We start from the raw sequence: 25,094 nt of genomic DNA on the forward strand, positions 1-25,094 counted from the left end.
AAAAGACAGATCTGGGGATACATCCCGGTCGCTTAACCTGCAGGAAGCCCTCGCTCACTACTTAGCAACACATAAGGCTGGCCCTGAAGCATCCCTATTCCTTCACAAGTCGGAGATCAGGACTTCAATATCACCGAAGACTAAGACACAGTAAATTCAGGGTTAGCCTGTGCCACATGAGACCCTGCCTCAAAACGAAACAAAGAGAAACATATACGACATGCATGCATGCATGTACACATGTGCACACCATATCATGAATCCACAGGTGCACGCCACAGGCATGCATGCACGCTGGTACACAGGCACTCAAAAAAAAAAAAAAAAAATTTCTTTTTTTGTTTGTGTCTACCACCATCTGGTGGCAGAAAGTAGCAACTGCTACAGAAATTCACAGGCTCAGTTAAGACCAAGCCTTCAGGAAAGCCGTTTGTTTTGCATAGGCTTAGGCCCACTCTCTAGGAAGTGGGCTTTTTTTTTTTTTTTTTTTTTTTTTTCGGAGCTGGGGACTTGAACATGGGCCCTTGCACTTCCTAGGCAAGGCTCTAACACTGAGCTAAATCCCAACCCCTGGAAGTGGGCTTTATTACTGCTCTTCAGCGAATGTCCACATGCATATGTATGTAGACACACGACAGAATCCTTAAAGATAAGCGTTCTTGGGTTGTTGAAGTATGTTGCATTCACAAGCTGTATTTTTTTCTCCAGTCTTTCTGACTTAAAATGGAACATATTTGACAGGTTTATATGGTTAAATCTATTGTTTCAGAAACCCCCTTATATATTTTTAAAGATTTATTTATTTTTACTTTATTTGTATAGGTGTTGTGCCTCCTTGTCTGTGAACCATTCTGGTGCAGTGCTCTCAGAGGCTAGAAGAGGGCATAGGATTCTCCAGAATTCTGTTCGTACTTGGAATTGAGCCTGGGTCCTCCACAAGGGCAGTAACTGCTCTTTTAAATGCTTTTCTCTCTCTCTCTCTCTCTCTCTCCTCTCTCTCTCTCTCTCTCTCTCTTAAAACAATGTAGTCCTAGCTATCCTGGAACTCACTATGTATACCAGGCTGTCCTGGAACTCAGAGATCCTCCTGCTTCTGTGTCAGGAGTGCTGGGATTAAAGGTGTGCGTCACTATGCCCAGCCAGTAAATTACTGAGCTATCTCTCCTAAGAGAGACGGAGGTGGGGATTGAGGCTGGGGAGGTAGGAGAGGAGAAACATACAAACATCCGCCTGGCCAGTTCACTGGTTTACAACCAACAGAACTACTAGTATCCCGGAGGCAGCCACTGCCTTATATCCTACCCACCACTAATCAGCTAAACTCCCGATTTGTAGCAGCCTCAAGGAAGGGTGGACTACTGCTTTATACTGTATGTAGTACCTGAATTAACCTCCTAAACCCTCCTCCCTCTAATCTTGGACACTCCTTCCTTCTTTATTTTTTTTTAATTTTTATTTATTTTTTTCTTTTATTTTTCTCTCAGACATTATATACTGACTGCATGCAGCTTCTCCTCCCAGATCCGCTCCTCCCATTTATCTTCAAAAAAAAAAAGAATTGAGGGGACACGGCATACCAAGTTGCAATAAGGCTGCCTCATATCAGGGCTGGATGAAGCTGGACTAATCAACCCAGTGGGAGGAAAAGGGGTCCAAGAGTAGACAAAAGAGTCAGAGACACCCCTGACTCCCATCTTTAGGAGTTCCACAAGAACACCAAGCTACACCACCATAACATAGACGCAGAGGGCCCAGTGCAGACCCATGGAGGCTGCTCGACTGTCAGTTCAGTCTCTGTGAGCCCCTGTGAGCCTTGCTTAGTTGATTCTTAAAAACAAAACATCTCTTTTTACTTTTCTCTTATGTGTGTGAGTATCTGCCTGCATGTACGTATGTGTGCCTGGTACTCAAGGACAGGTGGGGTCTCCGTGTGTAGCCCTGGAAGTCACTATTACATAGATCAAAATGGCTCAAACTACAGAAATCCACCTGGCCCTGAGTGTTGGGATCAAAGGCATGTGTCACCATACCACACAGCCACGGCCTTCTAAATGAAGAAACTCACGTCTGCAGGTTATCGTTGGTTTCCTACCCCAGTCTTTCCCACTGCAAGTGGCCAACATTAACAAAGGATGTTTCTCCTCAGATCCTCAACTCAGCACATGTCTGTAGAGCCTGGAATGTATTTAAAATGAGAGCCTGTTGCTACTTCAGGGGCTAAGGAGCTGGGCCAGGCCAGCAGGTGTTAGGGGAGATGTCTCAGGCTGAGTTTGGGAGCAGATAAGACATCTCCCCAGAAGTATTGAGTAGCCAGACCATTCAGGGATGGGTAGAAAAAGAAAAAGCATCATCTCAGGACGACCCACACACACCACCACCACCACCACCACCACCAAGGCCAAGTTCTAAGCACAAAGGAGCAAGGCATAAGAGACAGAGACAGGAGACAGAGGGTGAGGAAGAAGGGAGAGGTTACAGGGATATTTGTCCTCGAGGGGACAGGGACAAAGGACTGTCTCAGGATAGAGGGGAGACAGACGTGGCACATAGGAGAATGCTGGTTATAAAGGTAAAGAGGAACCCCGTGTTAGGAAGAGATGTTTAATTTTAATTGGGAACGTTAGTTAGGTGAGCCAAAGAGGGCTTGTGCTTGCTGGACTTCAACAGTTGATAGCTGGAGCTCGGTAGTCAGCCTGAGGAGGAGGAAGCGGCCGAAAAGGGAATAGACCTTGGGGGCTAGCTTGAGGAGTGCAGTCTAAGGGTTTTTAGCAAGGCAGAGGACGTGGGGGAGAAAGGCAAAGCCTGCCAGAGCCATGCTCACCACACTGGCCAGAGTCCCTTCAAATTGTGTCTGCACTCCTCCAGCTGCCCAAATGCCATGACGAGGCCCTTGCTCTTAGTCCCTCAGAAGGTGACTGAAGTCAGAAGTAGGGTTAGGGCCACATCTAGCATTCTGGTGACCAGTAGATCAGAAGACAGAAATACACCAAGGGATGATGGATGACCCTGGGAGAATGGTGTGTGTGTAGCCTCTGAGCCAAGCAACTGCCATCTTGGGGACTTTGTCAGCCACCACCATGCTAAAGGGGCTCGACTGACAGGTTTTTCTTCTCAGAGAGGGGTGGGAAGGGTCACAAGACTCTCTCCAGAGTCTGTGACTTAGGGGAGGGGCTGGGGACCTTCATCTCGGCATCCACATCCTTGTAGGCAACCCCTCACCAACGCTCTGCAAGAAGCTGGTGATGTGTTGCCTTGGTTTGTCATTGGGACTTTTGGAGGACTGGTTGACATTGCTTATGTCTAATAGCTCTGAGGTGGTGGCCTTAAATCTTAGTACTTGGGAGGTAGGGATAGGCGGATCTCTGAGTTCAAGACCAGCCTGATCTACAGAGTGAGATTCAGGACAGCCTGGGATATACAGAGAAACCTGGTCTCAAAAAAGAAAAACAAGGCATTGTTTATGTTTAGGCCTGGGAGGGAAAGGTGTGGGTGTGGGTACATACTATACCCAGGGAACTTCTTTCGTTTTGATGTTTTGTTTTGAGACTGGGTCTCACATGGTCTGGTCTGCCCTCGAACTCACTGTAGCTGAAAAATGACCTTGGATCTCTCTGTCTCTGTCTCTGTCTCTGTCTCTGTCTCTGTCTCTCTCTCTCTCCCTCCCTCTTTCCCTTCCTTCTTCCCTCCCTCCCTCCCTCTCTCTTTTTTGTTTTCTCTCTCTCTTTCTCTCTCTGTCTCTGTGCCTCTGTATCTCTCTGTGTGTCTCCCTGCCCACCCCCACTTCACCAAGGTTGGGTTAGGCCTTGTTAGGAATTGAACCCAGGGCTTTGCACTTTCTAGCCATGAAATCTATCAAACGAGCCGCATTCCCGGCTCGTTTGACTTTTTAGAGAGACTCTCATGTAACATAGGCTTCCCTAGAACTTGCTACATAGACCCCCCCCACCCCACCCCCGCCCCTCTCAATGCTGAGAGGCTACAAGTGTAATTCCGCATTGATCGAATGTTTGGAACATTCCATGGCCTTAAGGACGTTCATTAGAAATTGCGCTGAGCGGCCAACAGGTGGCGCTCGTAGGATAGTGACTAAAACAGTTCGCACGACTAGGGTATCCGGCTTGTTAAACCCGGCTGCAGTTGCTCTAAAATATTTCAAACCATTTACCCTATAAGGACGAGGATGGATGAGCTTCGAGAAGAAGGCCGCCGGGGAGCAGACTGCATTGGCCGATCAAGTGTCATGAGGCCAGCACAGCAACAGGGCCGGAGAAATCCCCGGTGTGGGGATTTGAGTTTACACCCTGGCTCCGTCTCACACTGGCCTGTGTGTCATTGGGTGGGGTTTTTTTGGCTTCCAGGCTTCCGTTTCTTCTTTTGCACGTTCATTCGGGTAGTGTAACAATTCAATTTAAAATAATGTTACTTAGAAACTAGTAGGAGAGATTATAAATGTTATCACCACGGAGAACTGATAGTTTTGTCAATAATTTGATTGACAATCATATCAGAGCATCCATGATGTGTATTGTAAATGTTTAGAATTTGTATAGTTCACCTTCACTTAAGAGTGGGAAGGAGGAATTAAAGGCCATCCTCAGCGACCTGTGGAATTCCAGACCAGCCTATCCCTGTGGCTATGTGCGGGGACACACCCATTTACTCCTGGTAATAAAGCAGAGGCAGTGGCTGGAGAGATGGCTCAGGGGTTAAGAGCAATGACTGCTCTTCCGGAGGTCCTGAGTTCAATCCCAGCAACCACATGGTGGCTCACAACCACCTGTAATGGGATCCGACGCCCTCTTCTGGTGTGTCTGAAGACAGCGACAGTGTACAAAAGAATAAATTAAAAAAAAAAAAAAAAAAAAAAAAAGCAGAGGCAGGCAGTTCTCTTTGAGTTCAAGGTCTGTCTGATTTACATAATGGGTTCCAGGCTGGCTAGGATTAGGTGGTAAGACCTTGTCTCAAAACAAAACCCCAAACAACCAAACAAACAAATCAAGCTACATGAGACCTTACCTCAACAATGGAAAGGAAGCTACAGCTTGTGGCTGCAACACTTTCTCTGTACACGGGTCCTGTGCAGGAACTCAGACCTAGGAATTAAAGAAAAAGGAAGAAAAAAAAGTTCACTGAGTTTCTCCAATTCGGGCAATCCTGCCAAATGCAGTGGATTTCAACTCCCCCCCCCCCCCGCCCGGAGCTGAGGACCGAACCCAGGGCCTTGCGCTTGCTAGGCAAGCGCTCTACCACTGAGCTAAATCCCCAACCCCAAACTCCATCTTCTAAGACTTGATGTTCCAATGGTGAGCAGATGGCAAGACAGGTCAGGTGTGTATGCTGGGGTTGAGCACTAAGGAAGTCAGTGCTCCGTGCCAGGCACCAGGAGACTCCCGTGAGGATTTACAGTTTGTGTGAACTGATCTGAGGAAGGGTTTTGTTTGTTTTTGAGACAGGGTTTCTCTGTGTAGCTCTGGCTGGCCTGGAACTCCCAGTGTAGATCAGGCTGGCCTGGAACTTACAGAAATCTGCCTGTCTCTACCTCCCGTTGTTTTTGTTTGTTTCATTTTAGCCAGATTTCATTCTAGATTTGAGGTCGTAGGCAGGCATGGACTATGTAAAATCATGTTTGTTTGTTTTTTTTTAAAATCCCAAATAGCTGGGCATGGTGGTACAAGCTACACTCAGGAGTCAGAGGGAGGCAGATCTCAGAGTTTGAGACTAACTCCATCTCCACAATGATACTTTGCTTCAAGACAAGGACAACAACAACAACAAAATCTCAAACTCCTAAACCTAGTAATGATGATGACGATGATCAACAAATAAGAACAAAATCATAACATAAAATGCTTCTTTTTGTTGTTCTTGTTGTCGATAAAACTGTATCAAAGAAGTGAACTCCACCAACTATCCCATCACTGATTTTTGCACCAGACAATGATAAACACTTCTCAAGAATTAAATTGCCACGCATGGTGGCTCACACCTATCATCTCCAGCCTTCCAGGGCTGAGGTAACAGGCTCTCGAGAGTTCAAAGCCAGCCCAGGCCACATCATTCCAGGCCAATCTTGGCTCCAAGCGAGACCCTCAACCCTGTCTCACCCTCCCAACCCTCCCACCCTGAAGCAATAAAGCTTGCAAATTATAAAATTCAATGTTGTCAGCTCTCAAAATTTGGATGAAAATGAAGGATACAATCAAGGGGGAAATTTGCAAACCAGATGGCTCTTTAGACAGATGTGACTTTAAACAGACGTCTCTGAAGACTGTCCACATTGTTTTGTGTCTAAGCGAGACCTTTTCCGTCCTTAATTACACGGGGAGGTATATAATTCTCGGAATGAAGCCTGGCCTTTAGCTCAGTGGGAAATTCCGTTGCTGATTTGAGGAGAGCTGAGCTTTCCTCTGGCTGCCAGGGAAATGGTAAACGCTCTGCCTGCCTTCTCTCCACAAGCCCAGGCTCACAGTATGATTCATTAACAACGACCATGTTTTTCTCCCGGTCCCACTGCTACACTGTAACACTGCCGTATATCATCCCTCAGGAAGGCTTCGGGTCTTTAAAATTATTTTAGAATTATATTTATTATTATCATGTAGCTTTTAAAAATAATTTACGTTATTTTAATTTTATGTACACTGGTGTTTTGCCTACATGTATTTCCGTATGAGGGTGTCAGATCGGGGAGTTAGGGAGAATTATGAGCTGCCACGTGGGTCCTAGGAACTGAACCCTGGATCCTCTTAGAAGAGCAGTCAGTGCTCTTAAACACTGACCCACCTCTCCAGCCCCCATTGTCACGTATTTTAAGTTAATGTGCTGTGGCCCTCATTTTGGAGGTCAAAAGACAACTCTTAGGAGGAGTCAGTTCTCTCCTGCCACCATGTGGGTCCCTGGTAGTGAACTCAGGTTGTCAGGCTTGATGATAGGTGCCTTTACCCACGGAGTCATCTCTTTGGACTTCTTTAATTTCTTCCTCCTGTACCCCAAGATGTCCCATAATATCACCATGACTCACAAAGTTGCTCAGAACAAAAACCCAGGTGAGATTCTTCCTATGTTCCCACCCCTTGCTGGGCCCGTGCATCCCCACCATGGGAACACTGAGCCATCCCTGTCATCCTGCTGATTGAAGATTTGAGTGTTTTGATCAATCTCCTCAACCCCCATCACCCCCAAACCCAGGCTGTGGTAACTGCCATTTATCTGCTCCAATGAGTTTATGTTTTTAGATCCTGCCAGTAAATGGTATCATGTCACTGCATCTGGCTTATTTATCTAGCTGTAGGATGTCCTTCAAATTCACACCCATGTTGTCAAAAAAATGAGAGAGAGAGAGAGAGAGAGAGAGAGAGAGAGAGGATTTGGAAAGTTGTGTCTTTGGAAACTTTCCTTAACACTTAAGTTTCTCCATATGAGCCACCCGAGTGGTCTCTTAAAAATGTAAACGTGTCCCAGCACTTGGGTGAAGGAAGCAGGAAGTTTGGGAGATTAAAATCTTCCTCAGCTGAATTCTGAACTCAAGGGCAGTCTGGGCTACCGGAGACAGTCTCAAAAACAAGTTAAAACTGTGGGCCCAGTGAAATGGGTCAACAGTAAAGGCGCTTGCAAGGAAGTGAGTCAACAGGTAAAGACGCTCTCAGTGAAATGGGTCGGCAGTAACAGTGCTGCGGGGAAGCAGGTCAACAGGTAATGACGTTAGCAGCTGAGACCAGTGACTTCAATTCAAGCCCTGGGACCACACTGTGGAATGGGTTGTCCTCAGGCCTCCCCACACTTGCCAGGGCAGTCATGCACAACCCTTCCATCTACATAAGTGCACACAAAATAAAGAAACAAAAATGCAATAATTTTTTAAAAATGTAAGAAGTAACAAACCGTCTCATTCTTACTGATAAAAACCTGATGGTCTTCAGCCTTCTCCAAAACACGGGAAATAAAAAGGCACACCCAGGGCTCGGATCTTGATTTTGACATATTGTTCTATTCACAGGGGGCCTGGGACGCTGTGGCTAATTAGTCGACTGCAGGTCAGGTCAGGGAAACAGGAGACTAGAATGTCTCCTTGTGTCTGGAAGGTGGGAGGGGATTTTCTTTTTTCAAATGTCAAGAAGCTTGAAAAGATCCAGAATCAGAATGTGAACGGTTCTGGAGAGGGTAAATTCTGAAAGTAGCGAATTATAAACAAGCCCCTAATTAAGTTAAAATCCTCAAAATCAGCATGGAATCAATTAAGGTGGGGGTAAAAGAAAACAGAGACTTAGAGAAGAATTCCAACAGAGATACAGCCGGGGACGTGGGACCAGAAAGTCATCATGTGTCATTTCTCATGGAATTAACTAAGGAAAGAGTAATCAGTGGTTACTAAACCTGTATTTGTGGGACCAGTGAGGTGCCTCCGTGGATAAAGGAGACTTCGGCCAAGTTTGAAGACGTTAAGTTCCACTTCCAGGACCTGCATAATGGAAGGAAAAAAAAATGACTCCTGCAAGTTGTCCTCTAGCCTCTACATATGGCCTAGGGCGTATGCCTGTCCACTCACATACACAAACGTAAGACGTTTAAAAAGTAAAATGAGAATTTCGTATATGCATACAACGTATTTTGGTCATAGTCATTCCCCAACCTTTCCATCTAACTCCTCCAGATCTACCATGTACCCCACCCTTCCCAACTTTGGGCCCTCTTTTTTAACAACTTTGTTTAAACATTTATTTGTGTGTGTATGGAGGGGGAAGGCGGGGTAGGGGGTTGTGCACAAGTGGGCAAGTGACCAAGGAAGGCAGCAGAGGGCATTAAATTTCCTGGTGTTGGTGTTGCAGGCAACTGTGAATCCTGGATGTAGGTCCTGGGACTCACCCTTGGGGCCTCTGCAGGAGCAGTTAAGATAGCTTTACCGAGTGAGCGAGCTCTCTCCTTCTACCTTTATTCAAGCTCAGATTGAGCTCAGGCTATCAATGCTCTGAGCCTTTTCTTCAGATGTCTCTACCCTTTAAATAGCCCCTTGATTGCAATACGGGAGTGAGGCCATCCACTGGAGAAAAATGGGTAAATACATCTTTGTTGTGTAAAAGTAAAAAGAGAAACAATATTTACACAGGTACTGACAATGAAGGAAAATGGTAACTTCATCAAGGAAGGTTGCACTGTAGACAAGTGTCAGGGCCAATAGCGCCAATGTTGGGTCAAAAATGCCACACTCTTACTATTTATTTATGTATGTATTTATTTACTTACTTGCTTGCTTACCTCTAAAGCCCTGGCTGTCCTGGAACTCACTTTGTAGAACAGATTGGGCTCGAACTCAGAGATCTGCTTGCCTCTGCCTCGCAGATGCTGGGGTTAAAGGTGTGCACCACCTTCTCTTGGCACGGCACGAAGTTATAAGAAGATGAACCGAGAAAGAGACAAAGACACACATGCACCAAGATGAAAATCTTTAAGAGTCAGGATCATCAGACAGACCTAGGTTGAGGGGCATTCTACGGACTTCTCTGTATCCCTCAAAAAATGCCTCAGCACGTAAAGTCACTTGCTGGGGAAACCTGGTGGCCCGAGGACAGTCCTAAGACATTAGCAAAGGTGGAAGAAAAGAACTTATCTATAAAGTCACCTTCAGGCTGCCTCCCTCTGTTGTATATATAAATATATACATTATGTATGTAAATATAATATATTTTTAACTTAAATGTCAGTATTGGGAAACGTTAAGCCAGAAATCGTTACAGGTTAAAGAAACACAAGAAGTGTAACAGTGACACAATATATCAATGCATAACCTGATGTGACACAGGAGCAAGAAGAAACATTGACAGCCATAAACCATTGGAGTATTTTATACGTGAACATGGACTGCCTATTAATGAATTAGTGCAAGGCATAAGTATTACATTTATTTTTGCCTTCTAAAATGAATTTTTAAAGCTGGGTAGTGGTGTACAACTTTAGTCCAGCACTCTAGGAGGCACAGGCAGGCAGATCTCTGAATTCAAGGCCAGCTTGGTCCACAGAGGAAGTTTCAGGACCGTTAGGGCTACACAGATAAAGTCTGTCTCTAAAAACAAAAGAAATTTTTTTAAAAAAAAAATGTATGTGTCTGCGCGTGTGTAGTGTATCTGAGTATGTGTGTGGGGGTGCCTGCAGATGCCAGAAGAGAGCCTCAGTTTTCCCTGGAGCTGGAGTTGCAGGTAGTAACCCATATAGGAAATGGAACCATACTCAGGTCCCCTGGAAGAGCAGCCAGTGTGCCATTTCTATGGCCTCTCTTTTCTGATTGATTGATTGATTGATTGACTGATTGATTGAGATCTGTGTGTCTCTGCCTCTTGAGTGCTGAGACTAAAAGCCTGGGACATCGTGCTAGGCTTTATTTGTTTCTTTGTTTGTTTCTTTGTTTGCTTATTTCGAAACACAGTCTGTTGTATTCTAGGCTCTCTTCAGGCTTATTATGTAGCCAAGGGTGACTTTGAACTTCCGTCAAGTCTGGAGTTCTAGGCTTGTGGCTGAATGCCACTGTAACCTGTTTACTCTGTGCTGGGAATTGAACACAGGCCTTCACATAAGCCAGGCAAGTGTTCTACCAAATGGACTACATCCCTGGTGCCAAATAAGTTTTAATAATAAAGGACTTTGATTGACACCAAATGTACACATATACATAAATAAATACGTAAATCTTTTTAGGGGCCAGAGAGATGGCTCGGTAGTTAAGAACTCTTGCTGCTCTTGCAGAGGACCTAGGTTCGATTTCCAAAATCTGTGTGCATGTGTGCTTTAACTGACATAGGCACACACACATATGTGAAATAAATAAATAAATAAATGGAAATCTTAAAAGAATTCCAAATAACTCCCAAACCTAATATTTGTATGCCCGTATGTGTGTGTATGTATATATCTCAGTCAATGTGTCTCTATATAATTAGAAGTTCTTTGGCCAATTCCCTTTGAAGGATATTGGGGTTTTTCTCCAATCATTTGCCATTACAGGATACGGTAAGGAAGAGAAACAATGAAGTCAGTGGTCCTCCACCTTCCTGATGCTGCAACCCTTTAACACAGTTCCTCATGCTGTGGTGACCTTCAACCGTAAAACTATCTTTGTGGCTACTTCATAGCTGTAACTTTGCTATTGTTATGAATTCTAAGGTAAATGCCTGATATGTGACCCCCTGTGAAAAGCTCATTTGATTCCCCAAAGGGGTTGCAAACCCGTTTGAGAAGCCCCTGAATTACAGTGTCAACCAGCAGTATAGCTCACAAGTGGAATGCTTGCCCACCACACAGGAAGGTTCTTATTTCTCTAGCACCAAAGAGTCTTTTACAAGTGTGTGTGCCCCCAGCTAGTGATGGTGTTTTGGGATGTTGAGGAACATTTGGGAGGAGGAGCCTAGTTGGTAGAAGTGGGTTACTGGGGTGCCCCTTGCTGGTGCACCCAGTATGGATAAATAATTTCTGTCAGGCATTTTTCCACATTGAGAAAAAAAATTTTTTATTCACATTACATCCCAATCTCTCCTCCCACAAATCCCTTCACTTCTCCTCAGAGAAGGGGAAGCCCTCCCTTGGGTGCCACTCCACCTTGGGACAACTAGTCCCAGCAGGACTAGTAACGTGAATTTTTTAAAAAAAAATAAATTATGGGAAAAATGAGAAAATGTTCCAAATTTCAAAGCTTTTCAGGTTTTAGATTTTTAAAAAAAATCTAATACAACTGATGAAATTTCATAATTGTATCACATACAACCACAAGGAATGAGAAAGGTTGCCCAAGTTAGTTCCAATCCCCTATTCCCTGCTTCACAGTGTCTGTCTTCATGATATCAATCATCTATCTATCTATCTATCTATCTATCTATCTATCTATCTATCTATCTATCATCTATCTATCTATCATCTATCTATCTATCTATCATCTATCTATCTATCTACCTATCATCTATCTATCAATCATCTATCTATCTATCAATCATCTATCTATCTATCATCTATCTATCTATCTATCATCTATCTATCAATCTATCTATCATCTATCATGAAGGTTTTTTTTGTCTTCCTGAGACAGGGTTTTTCTGTGTAGCCCTGGCTATCCTGGAACTTACTCTGTAGACCGGGCTAGCCTCAAACTCATAGAAATCTGTCTGCCTCTGCCTCCCAAGTGTTGGGATTAAAGGTGTGTGCCAGCCCTTCCTGGCTCATGATGATTTTTTTTTTTTGAGACTATGTAGCTCTGACTGCCCATAAACACTTCCTTCATAGACCAGGCTGACCTTGAGCTCACAGACAGCCATTCGCCTCCAATTCCTGAGGGCTGGTCTTAAAGGTGTGCACCATATTCTTAATTCTTCAAAAACATCTTTGTGGGGCTGGCGAAATGGCTCAATAGTTAAGAGCTTTGACTTCCAGAACACCTGGGTTCAAGACCCAGCACCCGCAGGGCAGTTCACAACTGTCTGTAATTCCAGTTCCAGGGGAGCTCATCCCCTCTTCTGGTTTCCTCAGGCAATGCACATGTATAACAAAAGACAAATACACATAGAATAAAAATAAACAAAGAACTGTGTGCATTCATGTGTTAGTCAGACAACCTTGGGTGCTGGCCCTTGCCTTCCGCCTTGTTTGGGACGAGGTCTTTTGTTTATTGCTACCTGTGCCAGGGTAGCTGTGAACTTCCTAGAACGTCCCTGTCTCCGCTCCCATCTCACTTGCTATTGGAGCGTTGGGATTTACAGATTCATAAAACTACTTCTGGGTTTACATAGGCACTGGGGATCTTAACCGAGGTGCTCACAGTTTGTACAGCAAGCCCTTTACCCACTGAGCCTTCTCCTCAGCTCTGTCTTCTTGATTCTCCAACCTGGGTCCACCCTACTCAGCACTGCATCGACTTCCCCTGAAGAAAAATGCATTAAGCTTGCTCGCCATTGGATTTCTTCTCTCGCTGCCACCATCTACTGGAGACCATGATATTTTTGAGACACAATGGCCGGTGCTTTTACAAAAATAATCTGTGATGCGGCCCATAAGTTGTAGATAAAAACACAGTTTGAACTGTTTGCATGATTGGGGAAATGGAACAGATGTTCCTTGGTTCTTTTTCGTGTCCCATCTGCTTCCTATCCTGAGAATGATGGAGAGCTGCCCCCAGTTACCAAAAGTTGTATTGGAAAGCACCCGTCTTCGGATCTTTGCATTGAGCTGAACAATTGCAGCATCTCGGAGTCAATAGCAATTGGTTTCTGAATGCACAGACTCAGACAGCCTACACCTGCCATTGCCCTTGCCGGATGCTGAGTGGACATAGCATCCTGTGGGTCATTAAGCCTATGGGTTCATTAATTACCTGTTAGTTCTTCCAGGTGGTTAGGGACTCTTGGATTTCACTAAAACAGGAGTCCAAATGTCAAAACTAGGGAGAAAAGATAAAGAGGGTCACTTCAGACTGATTAAGAATCCAACAGGAGGCCGTTAACATTCTAAATGCATGTATCCCAAATACAGGTGCACCCGATTTTATCAAACAAATGCTATTAGATGCAAAACCATAGACGAACCCTGGTACAATAGCAATAGGGGGACTTCAGTACCCCACTCTCAACAATTGATAAGTCTTCCGAACAGAAGAAGAAAGAAGAAGAAGAAGAAGAAGAAGAAGAGGAAGAAGAAGAGAAAAGAAAAACAGAAAAATACGGGGAACTACAAAAGAGCCTGATGTCTTTTGAAACAGGAATAAATAGAACTCGCATGCTTTTGATTCCCTGGGAGAGCTATTGGACTCCTTTTGCAGAGCGGTGTTTCATTTCTTATAGCAAAGAGGTTTTGAAATTGCATTCAAGTGCCTAATAACCTCCTTGGTGCATAAAGGAGGTCCTCCATCAGCCACACAAAAAGAGGAAGGACAAAATGTACTGAATGGTGAATAAGGAGACAGAATAATGAGGCTTTCTCCCGCACCTGCAGCAGCTGCCCACCAAGAACCCATCACTCTCATTTGAGTCAGCGGCTCATACCGCTAGATTTTTGCCCCCCCTCTAATTCAAAAATGACCTGGAGGTCTTTAGTGAGCACCAAGGGCTTGAGTGAACCAATAAGGGGGCGGCGGAAGAAGGCTGAAGGACTTACTGTTGTGGCTATTATTTTTTTTTAAATAGAATATCTTTTATCTATTCTTTAACAATCTCATACAAGAAAACAATGCACCCTGGACATATGCACACCATCTCTCCCTTCCCGCCCCAACACATCGTCCCTCTCCATCCCTTTGTGTTCCACGGCAGAATGTAACCCCTCTTGAACCTCACCACCCACACTCAATCCACTCCGCCCTCACAAGAAGCCGTCCTCTTTCCCCTGCAGGGTACTCAACCCTGTTAGCAACCAGCGAGGTCACCATGGAAACCACTTGTAGGCCGGAAGGAGTGGGTGGTCAAGCAGGGTGAGGAGAGGGCAGGGAGAGATTCAGAGATTGAAATATTTCAGGCAGTATGATGTGGTTGCAAATACTGGGTCTAGAGGAAGATCAGGTGATTGATGGGTCTAGGATATGCATATGGGTGGGGTATAGAGATACAGACATAGAAGTTCGCGCTAATGCCAAATAATAAATTAATAGAGGTATACGTGTGTGTGTGTGTGTGTGTGTGTGTGTGTGTGTGTGTGCCACAAGACAAGTGAAAATCATAAATCCAGGCATTTACCAAACTCTTTGATGGGAATGCCAGGCAGGTAGATTGTGACAAGCCAGGGAGAACTCTGCTGTAGGTTTGAGATGCTATCAAATGGCACTCACAGCCTTGGGTCTGATGGAAGGTCTGCTGGTTAACGCATTCCCAAGACCTTACCCAATAGTTGGAAGGAATACAGGACAGACACAGAGGTGGGCAATGAGTGGTTATCACGAGACCTAAGATGGTCCAAAATAATGTTGGCTGTGTCGACAGCATTCCGGCTCTCCAGTGGCAAAGCTATAACCAGTCCATCAGCCTTTTCCCTAGGGACCTCAGTTTTACAGTTTCCACTGTGCTAGGGCTTGAATGTCTTGGAGCTCTCTTTGTAGACCAGGCTAGTCACAATCTCAATGATATTCACCTGCCTCTGCTCCACCACCCTACCCTGAGCACTGGAAGGCGAGCCTGGTCTACAGAAGGAGTTCCAGGACAGTCAGCACTACATAGAGAAACCAAAACCGAGAGAGACAAAGGGAGAGGGAAAGAGGGGGAGGGGAGGGGAGGGGAGGGGGGGGGGAGGGGAGGGGAGGGGAGAGGGGAGGGAGGGAGAGGGAGAGGAGAGGGAGAGGAGGGAGAGGGGAGGGAGAGGGAGGAGAGGGAGGGAGAATGTCTTAAAGGGCAAGAGTACTTGCTGTGTAAGGATGATGACTTGAGTTTAGTCCCCAGGACCCATGTAAAAAGCTGAAGGTAGCCCCACTTGTCTGTAACCTCAGCAACTATGGGGCAGAGAGACAGGAAGAGTGTGCACCTGCCTAGACACGTGCATACACCACACCTCCACTAAGAGAAACCGGATTTAGTACACCTAACCTACTGAACCTCTCTCATCCTACTCCACATGCTCAGAGCACGAGTGTTCTGCAGCTCCGTACAACTCCTTCTTCAGAAAGCCTACTCTATAATAAGGTGTTTAATGCCTTGTGTATGTATGTTATAGACAAGCTAGCTTGTGCAGAAACAAAATACAATATATATAAAACAAGTGTTGGTGATCTGGGGATGGATAGCTCAGTGGTAGGACTTCTTCCCAGTGTGCATAAAACCCTAGGCTCCTTTCTCAATGCACACTCCTGCCTGCTCTCTCTGTCTCTCTCTGCCTCTTTTTGTCTCTCTCTCTCTCTGTCTCTGTCTCTCTCTCTGTCTCTCTGTCTCTCTCTCTCTCTCTCTGTCTCTCTCTCTCTCTCTCACACACACACACACACACACACACACAGGTACAGTACACCCTATCTGTTGCTTACTCTCTTGTCTTTAATTGTCTGAGTGATTGAGAACTTAAATTCATTGCCACAACCTAGCATTGCCAGAGTATCATGGTGCATATTAGTAGTAAGGGAAAAAAAAGATCCAAATTCTAAGTACCATTTCTACTGAATATGTAGCCCTCAAACAATCGTGACTAGCTGGCCCATGAGCTCCTGCGGATCCTTCTGTCTCTCCCTCCAGTCTTCACAGTGGAAGCACACGTGCTACTGTGCCAGATCTACGTATTCTGGGGATCCAAACCCAGGTCCTCATACTTGTGTGGCAAGCAATTTATCCATGGGGCCACCTTCCCCAGCCCTGTGTGTGTGTGTGAGTGTGAGTGAGTGTGCATGAGTGTGTGTGAGTGTGTGTATGAGTGACAATAGGGTATGCTGCTGTCGTCAACATTGTCCAGGAGAATAGCTGAGATGTAGATTTGCAGGGAAGTATAGGTGTAGAGACTTCCCAGTAGAATCCCTACTATACTCAACTGTTTTCTTTCTCTTTATAAAATCCCGAATCTTGACGTGAAGGACCTCTGACTGGTCACACTCTGTCTTATCCCAATATAGTATTCTCCAGAGAAGGTAACATGGCCAGGTGTTCATATATGGCAAATCTATGTATATATGGATTATGATTGAAAACACATACATATGTCCATGCACATCCATGTACCTGCATCTATAATCACACACATAGCTGTATTTATATTATAGCTGTATCTGTTTCAGATCAGAATCCCAGGTAGGGGTGCATCAGACACACAATTTCCCTGAGCTTGGCGGCTCTAGCCTCCATTAGCCTGCTTTGAATGCTTCGGAGCATCCTCTGGTGTCAGTGACGCAGGCAGGCTCTGCCTGTTGCTATGGAAACTGAAGCTGATAGCAGTGAGGCTGAGAGGCACAGGAGATAGAACTTTCCAGATTATATTGTAAGTTAGAATTCCCAGTAGTATTTTGCTGTGGAGAATATTAGACAAAAACACAAGATGGAGGGGTCAACAATCCCTAGTTTTTCCATGAGACTGTGTATTATGGAAGGATTATGATAAGGATTGGGTTTTTTTTTTTTTTTTGAAATGCATCCATTTCTTTTATGTTTTCCAGTGTTAATAGATTACAGATTTTTTAAGGTTTATTTATTTATTCTATATAAATACACTGTAGCTGTCTTCAGACACACCAGAAGAAAGCTTCATATCTCATTACAGATGGCTGTGAGCCACCATGTGGTTGCTGGGATTTGAACTCAGGACTTCTGGAAGAGCAGTCAGTGCTCTTAACCACTGAGCTATCTTTCCAGACCTATGATAAGGATTATAATAGGTGCTACTTGCAAATTGCTTAACCCCATACCTGCCATGGTGTGGGCAGAGTTTTGAAAGTAATGATTTTCAGACTGCATAGATACCAGAACGGGAGGAGGTTTACCAGTCAGGATTCAGTAGAGGAAGAGAGCTCATAGAAAAACTGTACTAGGCCAGGGATAGTGGCACATGCCTTTAATCCCAGCTCTCGGGAGGCAGAGGCAGGTAGATCTGTGTGAGTTTGGGACCAGCCTGGTCTACAAAGCGAATCTAGGGTAGCCAGGGAAATCCTATCTCAAAAAAACAAAACAAAACGTATTAGGAGAGACTTTATCTGGTTAGTTTGCACAATACAACCTGGGTTTCTACAGTGGCAGTCCGCACAATGGAGAGACTGAGTGACCAGTAGCTTTGCAGTCTGTGAGGCTCGATGCCTCTGCAGGGCTAATCCTGGCCTAGACAGTTCTGAAGAGCAACTGGTCTTCAGTCCACGTTGGAAAGACAAAGGAGCTGATATCTATGAAGGATTGGATGTAGTGACAGCAGTGGTTGGGCAGATAGACTAGAAGAAAGGCTAGACAAACGTGCCAACAAGGTAGGTAAACTCAACAGCAAGATTTGAGGACAGAGAGGCAGAAAACCAAGCTTTTCCCTGGGACCTCCTCGTAGCTGGCCATCACTGCAAGGCGATGGACCTTCCTAATTCAAGTAGCCTGATCAAGACCAGCTCCCACAGTATGCCTAGCACCTTACCTCTCACCTGACACAGATCCAGTCAAAATGACAGCCAAGATCATCCTTCACAGAAGAATGAGAAGACTGACAGCTCACTACAATTGCAAGTGTAGACTTCCAAGTTGTTCTCCAGACCAGAGAAGGCAAAATGCCCATACCACCACACCTTTACCTCCTTTCTACAATCCTGATTTATTAATTTTTTTTGCTACAAAAATTGTCCTGAAGATCTCTCTCTCTCTCTCTCTCTCTCTCTCTCTCTTCTCTCTCTCTCTCTCTCTCTGTGTGTGTGTGTGTGTGTGTGTGTGTCCTGTGTCTCTGTCTCTCTGTCTGTGTGTTGTGTGTCTCTACATCTCTTTCTGTCTGTCTCTCTCTGTCTCTCTATATGTCATGTGTCTCTCTGTCTCTTTTTGTCTGTCTCTCTGTGTGTCTCTGTCTCTCTCTCTCTGACTTTCTGTGTGTTTGTGTCTCTCTGTTTCTCTGTCTCTGTCAGTCTCTCTGTGTGTTATGTATCTTTGTCTCTGTCTCTGTCTCTGTGTTGTGTGTCTCTCTGTCTCTGTCTATCTTTCTGTCAATCTCTGTCTCTCTGTCTCTCTATATGTCATGTTTCTCTCTGTCTCTGTCTCTGTGTTGTGTGTCTCTCTGTCTCTGTCTATCTTTCTGTCAATCTCTGTCTCTCTGTCTCTCTATATGTCATGTGTCTCCCTGTCTCTTTTTGTCTGTCTCTCTGTTTCTGTGTCTGTCTGTCTCTGTCTCTGTGTCTCTCTGTCTCTGTGTCTCTCTGTCTCTCTTGTGCCTTTATCTTTGTCTCGCTCTCTTATTACTTTCTGCTTACTGCAGAATAAAGTGGCAGCGCCAGGATGAAGATTTCCTCTGGCTCTCCCTGCACTCCTAGCTTATTCCAATGTCCGGCACACAGTAGATATTTTATGTGCACAGTCATGACTCAGTATCCACGGTGGATCTGTTCTAAAACTCCTGAGTATGCTACAGCCCACACATACTCAGGCCCTTGATAGAAAAGGGCAGTATTTATTTGCATATATTACCCGTATGGATTATCTCTTACAGTATTTATTTTGTGTGTATGTACGGTGTCTGTTGCGGATGCACATGTGCAATGGCACACTTGTGGTCAGAGAATGATATTCAGGAGTCTCTTCTTCCACCTTATGAGCCCTGGGGAGGGACCTCAGTTCATCAGGCTTGGAAGCAAGTGCCTTGACTTACCAAGACAGCTCTTCAACCTCACATATACATTTTAGTCAACTTTAGATTAATTCTAGTACCTAATGCCATGTAAATCCTATGTAGTAGTAATTACACTGTTATAGGAAGTTCTGACCCTTCAAAAATACCTATGTCTTTTCATTCAGGATGACATTTTTTTTTCTAATTTTGTTTTGAGACAGGGTCTCACTGTGTAGTCCTAACTGGTCTTGAACTTGTTATGTAGACCAGGCTGGCTTTAAACTCACAGAGATCTGCTTGTTTCTGCCTCCCAAGTGTTGGGGCTAAAGGTGTATACTACCATACCAAGCTTCTGAATTTGTTTTCCATGCAAATCTTGTTGCGTCTGTGGAGATGGACTCTACAGCTTGACAGGTAAATGGTCTGGGGAAGAGAGAGGGTGTGCGTGTGCAGGGCACAGCATCAAAGAGAGGTGGCTGGGTAAGGTGCAGAAAGTGGAGGTCCAGAATTCAGAATTCAAGCAGAAGGAGGCTTCTTCATCTACACCCCGAGTCCCCACGAAGCGGGAAGAGAAATCCAGGCTGGTGTAGCTTACTGGGTAAGGAACTTGCCCCTGTGTTCTCAGAAGTGTGGAAGAACAAAGCAAACATCTTCACCTCAGATGTGCATGATTCCCCGAGAGGCGCGTGCACATTATACAATTTAGAAAACCCAGCATGTCCATAAAGACATTTTCTTTTGGTTCTTTTTTTTTTTTTTTTTTTTTCCGGAGCTGGGGATCGAACCCAGGCCTTGCGCTTCCCTAGGCAAGCGCTCTACCACTGAGCTAAATCCCCAACCCCCATAAAGACATTTTCAATATTTATGTGTGTGCATGTGTGCATGCTTGCACACGCCATGGCATAGGCACGGAAGACACAGGACAGCTTCTAGGTGTTAGTTTTCCCCGTCCACCATGTGGGTCCTAAGATCTTACTCAGGTCAGCAGGCTCAGTGTTGCTCTCATCAAGGGAGCCATCTTGCCCCCTCTCCTCATTTTTCTTTCTTTCTTTTTTTTTGGGAAACTCTCAAGTAGCTCAGGCTGGCTTCCGATATGCTATATGACTGAAGATGACTGCGAACTCCTGATCAACCTGCTTCTGCTTGGCAGGTCACAGGTGCATGCTACCGTTCATGGTTTGTGTAGTGTTCGGATTGAACCCAGGTCTTCATGCCTGTTTCCACAGGATTACTGATTCTCACGTGTGGTTTTGTGTGGCCACCTCGACGGAGAAGCAAGCATCTTTATTGAAGCATTATGCAATTTCCTTTCATCTGTATTGTGCTCCTGTGACAGTATCAGCAGCAAAGAATAAATGCAAAATTATTATGTTAATTTAACCAGGCCAGAATGATGGCTTGGCTACCGAAGGTGTTTGCCACCAAGGCTGAAGGACTGAGTTTGATCGCTATAACCCACATGGTAGAAGGAGAAAACTGGCTCAAACAAGTTGCCTTCTGACTTCCATATGCTTGCATTAAACGTATACATATTTATAATATACACTAATATCACTATCTACACCAGGTACAATGGCACATAACTGTAATCCTAGAACATGGAAAAAGCCGGAGCAGGAAGATCGTCATGCATTTGAGGTCAGTCTGGACCGTATAGCAAGATCCGGTCTCAGTAACAAGAACTGCCTTAGTTTGTTCGTCGCTCATAGTCTTTGAGTATGGAGGACAGATAAATGGCTTACTCGTGAATAAATAAAAAGAAGAACAAATAGCATTTATGTTGCTGGTTCTTTGGGGCAGCTTCTGCCTGGGATGGCAGAGACCCACACAGACCTGTACTCTCCCTGCCTTCTGCAGAGGCCTTGTCTGGTGATGCATTTTAATTACATAAAAGTCTAAGGGCTGGAGTGTCAGGCTCTGTCTCTTACCGATCTCTCATCTGGCCATATCTGTTTCTATGGAAACCACAGCAGATAGAGAAGAAGAGATGACTGCCGCAAGACCAGGGAGAGGGGCAGAACCTGGAGTATTATAGGTTCTGGACTCAGGCACACAGGTGTGTGTGTGTGTGTGTGTGTGTGTGTGTGTGTGTGTGACTCTGTGTGACTGTGTGTGTGTGTGTAGGCTCAAACTGCCAGCAGCCTGGATTCACAGTGGCGATTCTGCAAAGGTTTGGGAGTACTAAAACAAAGGTCCATTGACCAGTGGCTTGTGTCCCTCAGAACTTCTCATCTATTATATGGAAAAGGTCTGTGAGGCGTTGGAAGAACCCAAATAAAGATGTCTAGCACACGGCTGCAGCCTGGTTTGTTATGGTAGCCTCTAACCTGTCCCCACCCAGAATCACCATGGAAGCTGCTGCTTGCTAAATCCCAGGTTACACCTCAGTAGCATGTGCCTGGGGCCAGTAAGAGGGCTCAACACATAAAGGCACTTGCCACCAAGCCCGGCAGCCAGAGTTCAATCCCCAGAACCCACAGAGTGGAAGAAGAGAACTGACTCCTCCAAGTTGTCCCTTGAGTTCCACAGGTATATATTATGTGTGAACACACACACACACACACACACACACACACACACACACACACACACACTGTATTTTTTTAAGAAAAAGAAATGTTGTGCTCTTAGAGCCTACCATGTCTATTTCATACCAGTCATGTTCCCATCCCATTTTCCTTAAATTACTAGACTGTGCCTGAACCCATGTTTTATTTTTTGTATAGGGTACCTCTAAGTTCCGCCCCACAGTTACCTTGCTTACACTTACAAGTGAATTTCTATGTGCATACGGAGGCTATCTTACTCAGCTAGACAACATGTGGCATATAGTAGGCCTTCAATATAGACAGCCCTGATGGAAGGAAAAACGGAAGTGGTGGGGGGGGAGGATTGGAGCTGCTGCAGAGCGAGCTATGAGCTTAAAGTTGTTACACTGTGGAGCAAGCTGCCAGTAGAGGGCGCCCGCGATCATTCTTCAGTCACAGAATGGATGGGCAGAGACAGAGAAGCAAAGAACTTCATGGCTGAAGATTCTGTCCCTTTCTGGTGGGAGAGGAGCCGGTGTTGGGAAAAAGGGGGGAGCCACGGGATCTAATCTCTTGTGTGATGTGTCTGCTTTTCTTGGGGAGACCATAGTAAAGGTTTCCACACTTGCAGACTTGAGTGTAAACCTCTTTTCCCTCTACCCAGGTCCTCCACCTTCCTGACTCAAGCTGTCTGCCGTTTATACGTGGTTTGGAATGCCATACAATCTCCGTGGGTCTCTAGTGACACTCAGTACAATGACAACCAGAGCCACCTTGCTTTGACATAAGTCTGAACTGCTTGTTGTCAACTGGGGCTCCCTTCCACACTCAGGATAAAGTCCAAGCTGCTAAGGCCTTGGATATACCTCTAAACCCTGCCTTTATCAAGCTACATGCTCCGTTCCCAGCTTCTCAGCCTTCCCCTGACTCTGGGGTTACTAAAGCCCAGGTGAGTGTTTCAGAATCTCACATACTGAAGACCCAATGCCTGTGCCTCCTCGTGCTTTGGAAAGGGGATATCTATTCACTTAATCAGTTAAAAAACGTCCACATGTATTTATTTGTGTATATGAAAATGCTGGAGCCCATATGTGCCTTGGTGCACATTCGAAAGTCAGAGGACAGTTTGAGGGAGTGGTTCTTTTCTTCCACAACATGGGTGCCGGGGGGGGGGGGTCGAACTCAGGAAGCTTAGCGCAAGTGCCTATCTTTTTGGCCCACATTTATTCTCAAGACAGGATCTTGTTATGGAGTCTGGTGTGGCCTTGACATCACAGCAGTTCTCTTGCTTCAAACTCCTGAGGGTTGGAATGACAGGCATGACCACCATTGTTGTCACGCGCAGCTATAAACAGCCGTCCTTTTATTTTTGCTACGCAGGAGACAGAGCCTAGGGCCTCCCTTACTGGTGGATTCCAGACATTCTGTGTCTCCAACCCTGGAGACAGGGTCTTTAAAACAAACAAACATACATTTATTTATTTATCTATTTGTGTGTGTGTGTGTGTGTGTGTGTGTGTGTGTGTGTTGCTTCATGAATGACACAGTGTGAATGTGGAGGTCAGAAGTCAGCTTACAGGGGTTAGCCCTCTCCTAACATATCCTAGGTCGCTGAACTTGGGTCATCAAACTTGGCAGCAAGAGGCTTGCTTGTCCACTGAGCCATCTTGGCAGCCCTGAAATAGAGTCATGATAGACATGATTAAGGCAAAATGAGAGGGCTGGTCGTCCATGTTTATAGCAACATTATTCACAAATAACCAAATTACAAGACTAATTTGGATGCCCATCAACAGATGAAAGGGGAGAGAGAGAGCGTAACACTCGGCAGCGTGTGCCTGCACCCCGCTCCCCTGCTCTCCCCAGCGCCCCTGCTGTGGCACATTATTCGAGCATAAAGCCATACAAAATTATGTCATTTGCGGGAAAATAGATGGAGATCATTATGTTAAACAAATAGGCCCCAGTCAGAAAGACAGGTATTATACATTCTGTCTCAGATGTGGAATCTAAATCTCATCATATTTATGACATGAGAACAGACAGGACAATGGAGGGAGGAAAGAGACAGCCAGGAGGGGTGAGAAGGGACCGGGGACTGTGTGGAGAATCATGAGCAGCAAACAATGACCCACATATGGAAATGTGGAGAAACCTGCTCTCTTTTGTGGTGTTGTGTTGAGACAGGGTTTCTCTATAGTCCCGGCTACCGGGAAACTTACTCTGGAGACGGGGCTGGCCTGGAACTTAGAGAGCCACCTCCCTATGCCTCCCGAGTGCTGGGACTAAAGGTGTACACCACCACCAATTGGCTGATACCTATTTTTTTTTTAATCTTTTTTTTTCTTGAGATATGATCTCACTTTGTAGACTGTCCTGAGCTGCATAATCCAAACTGCTCCTGAGCCTGTAATCACCTTTTCTGCTTCACCATCCTGAGTTCAGAAAACACCAGGCAGGAGTCACGACTTGAAATTATTATTTCCTATGTCAAGTTAAAACCGAAAATCGAGAGCTGGAGTTATGGCTCCGTGGCTAAGGGTGCTTGCTACTCTCACAGAAAACCCAAGTGTAGTTCCCAGCATTCAGGTCAATGGTTCAAAAGAGCCTGAAACTCCAGCTCTAAGAGATCTGGAACCATTACTATGCCTTTTTCCAGGTTGGGAAACTGAGGCACAGATTTTAAAACACTAGTTTTTTTCAGGGCTGGAGAGATGCCCCCGTCAGTAGAGCGTTTGCCTTGCATGTGTAGGCCTGAGTTTGATCCCTGAACATAGACTGCCCAGAGACCCCACTATGTAGACCAACGATGACCTTGAACTCTGAATCTTTTTGTCACTGTTTCCCCAGTATTGAGATTATAGGTGTCCTGGTTTTCACGATGCTGAGGATTGACCCTGGGGTCCTACCCCACTTCTACTTTTCCTTCCCAATTTCAAATGTTTTCTTTTTCATTTAAACACACAGAGTTCGTGTAGCACTGCCTGTAGGAGCGTGGATGTGAAACAATCTACTGGAGCCCGTGCAGTCTCTCAGAGGTTCACATCCCCGAGAAAACTGACTTTCTCTCCCTTAGCAGTCATCAACTGCCAATGGCTTGTTAGCTAGGAACCATATTTATTTATTTATTTATTTTTACATTGATTTATTTAGTGTGTGTATGGGGAGGGTGTGTGTATGCAGATGTCTGAGGACAACTTGTAGCAGTTGGTTCTCTCTAGTGCCTTTACCGCTTATCCACCTTACCAGCCTTAATAGTTTTCTTCCTTCCTTCCTTCCTTTCTTGCTTTCTCTCTCTCTCTCTCTCTCTCTCTCTCTCTCTCTCTCTCTCTCTCTCTCTCTCTCTATCTCTTCCTT

General features: G+C 45.2%; 1 long non-coding RNA gene across 1 annotated transcript in view; it reads right to left on the minus strand.

Annotated features, from left to right (window-relative positions):
- Positions 1–9,317: 9,317 nt before the first annotated feature.
- Positions 9,318–25,094, minus strand: part of LOC116892718 — a 196,999-nt gene continuing 181,222 nt past the window's right edge. Inside the window, exons 3-4 of the long non-coding RNA XR_004386966.1 lie at positions 13,346–13,411; positions 9,318–9,362 (exon numbers count right to left, since the gene is read on the minus strand). This is a non-coding gene — a long non-coding RNA (uncharacterized LOC116892718). The remainder of the gene's footprint in view (positions 9,363–13,345; positions 13,412–25,094) is intronic.

This window comes from Rattus rattus, chromosome 2 (assembly GCF_011064425.1).
Source record: "Rattus rattus isolate New Zealand chromosome 2, Rrattus_CSIRO_v1, whole genome shotgun sequence".
Classification (NCBI taxonomy): domain Eukaryota; kingdom Metazoa; phylum Chordata; class Mammalia; order Rodentia; family Muridae; genus Rattus; species Rattus rattus.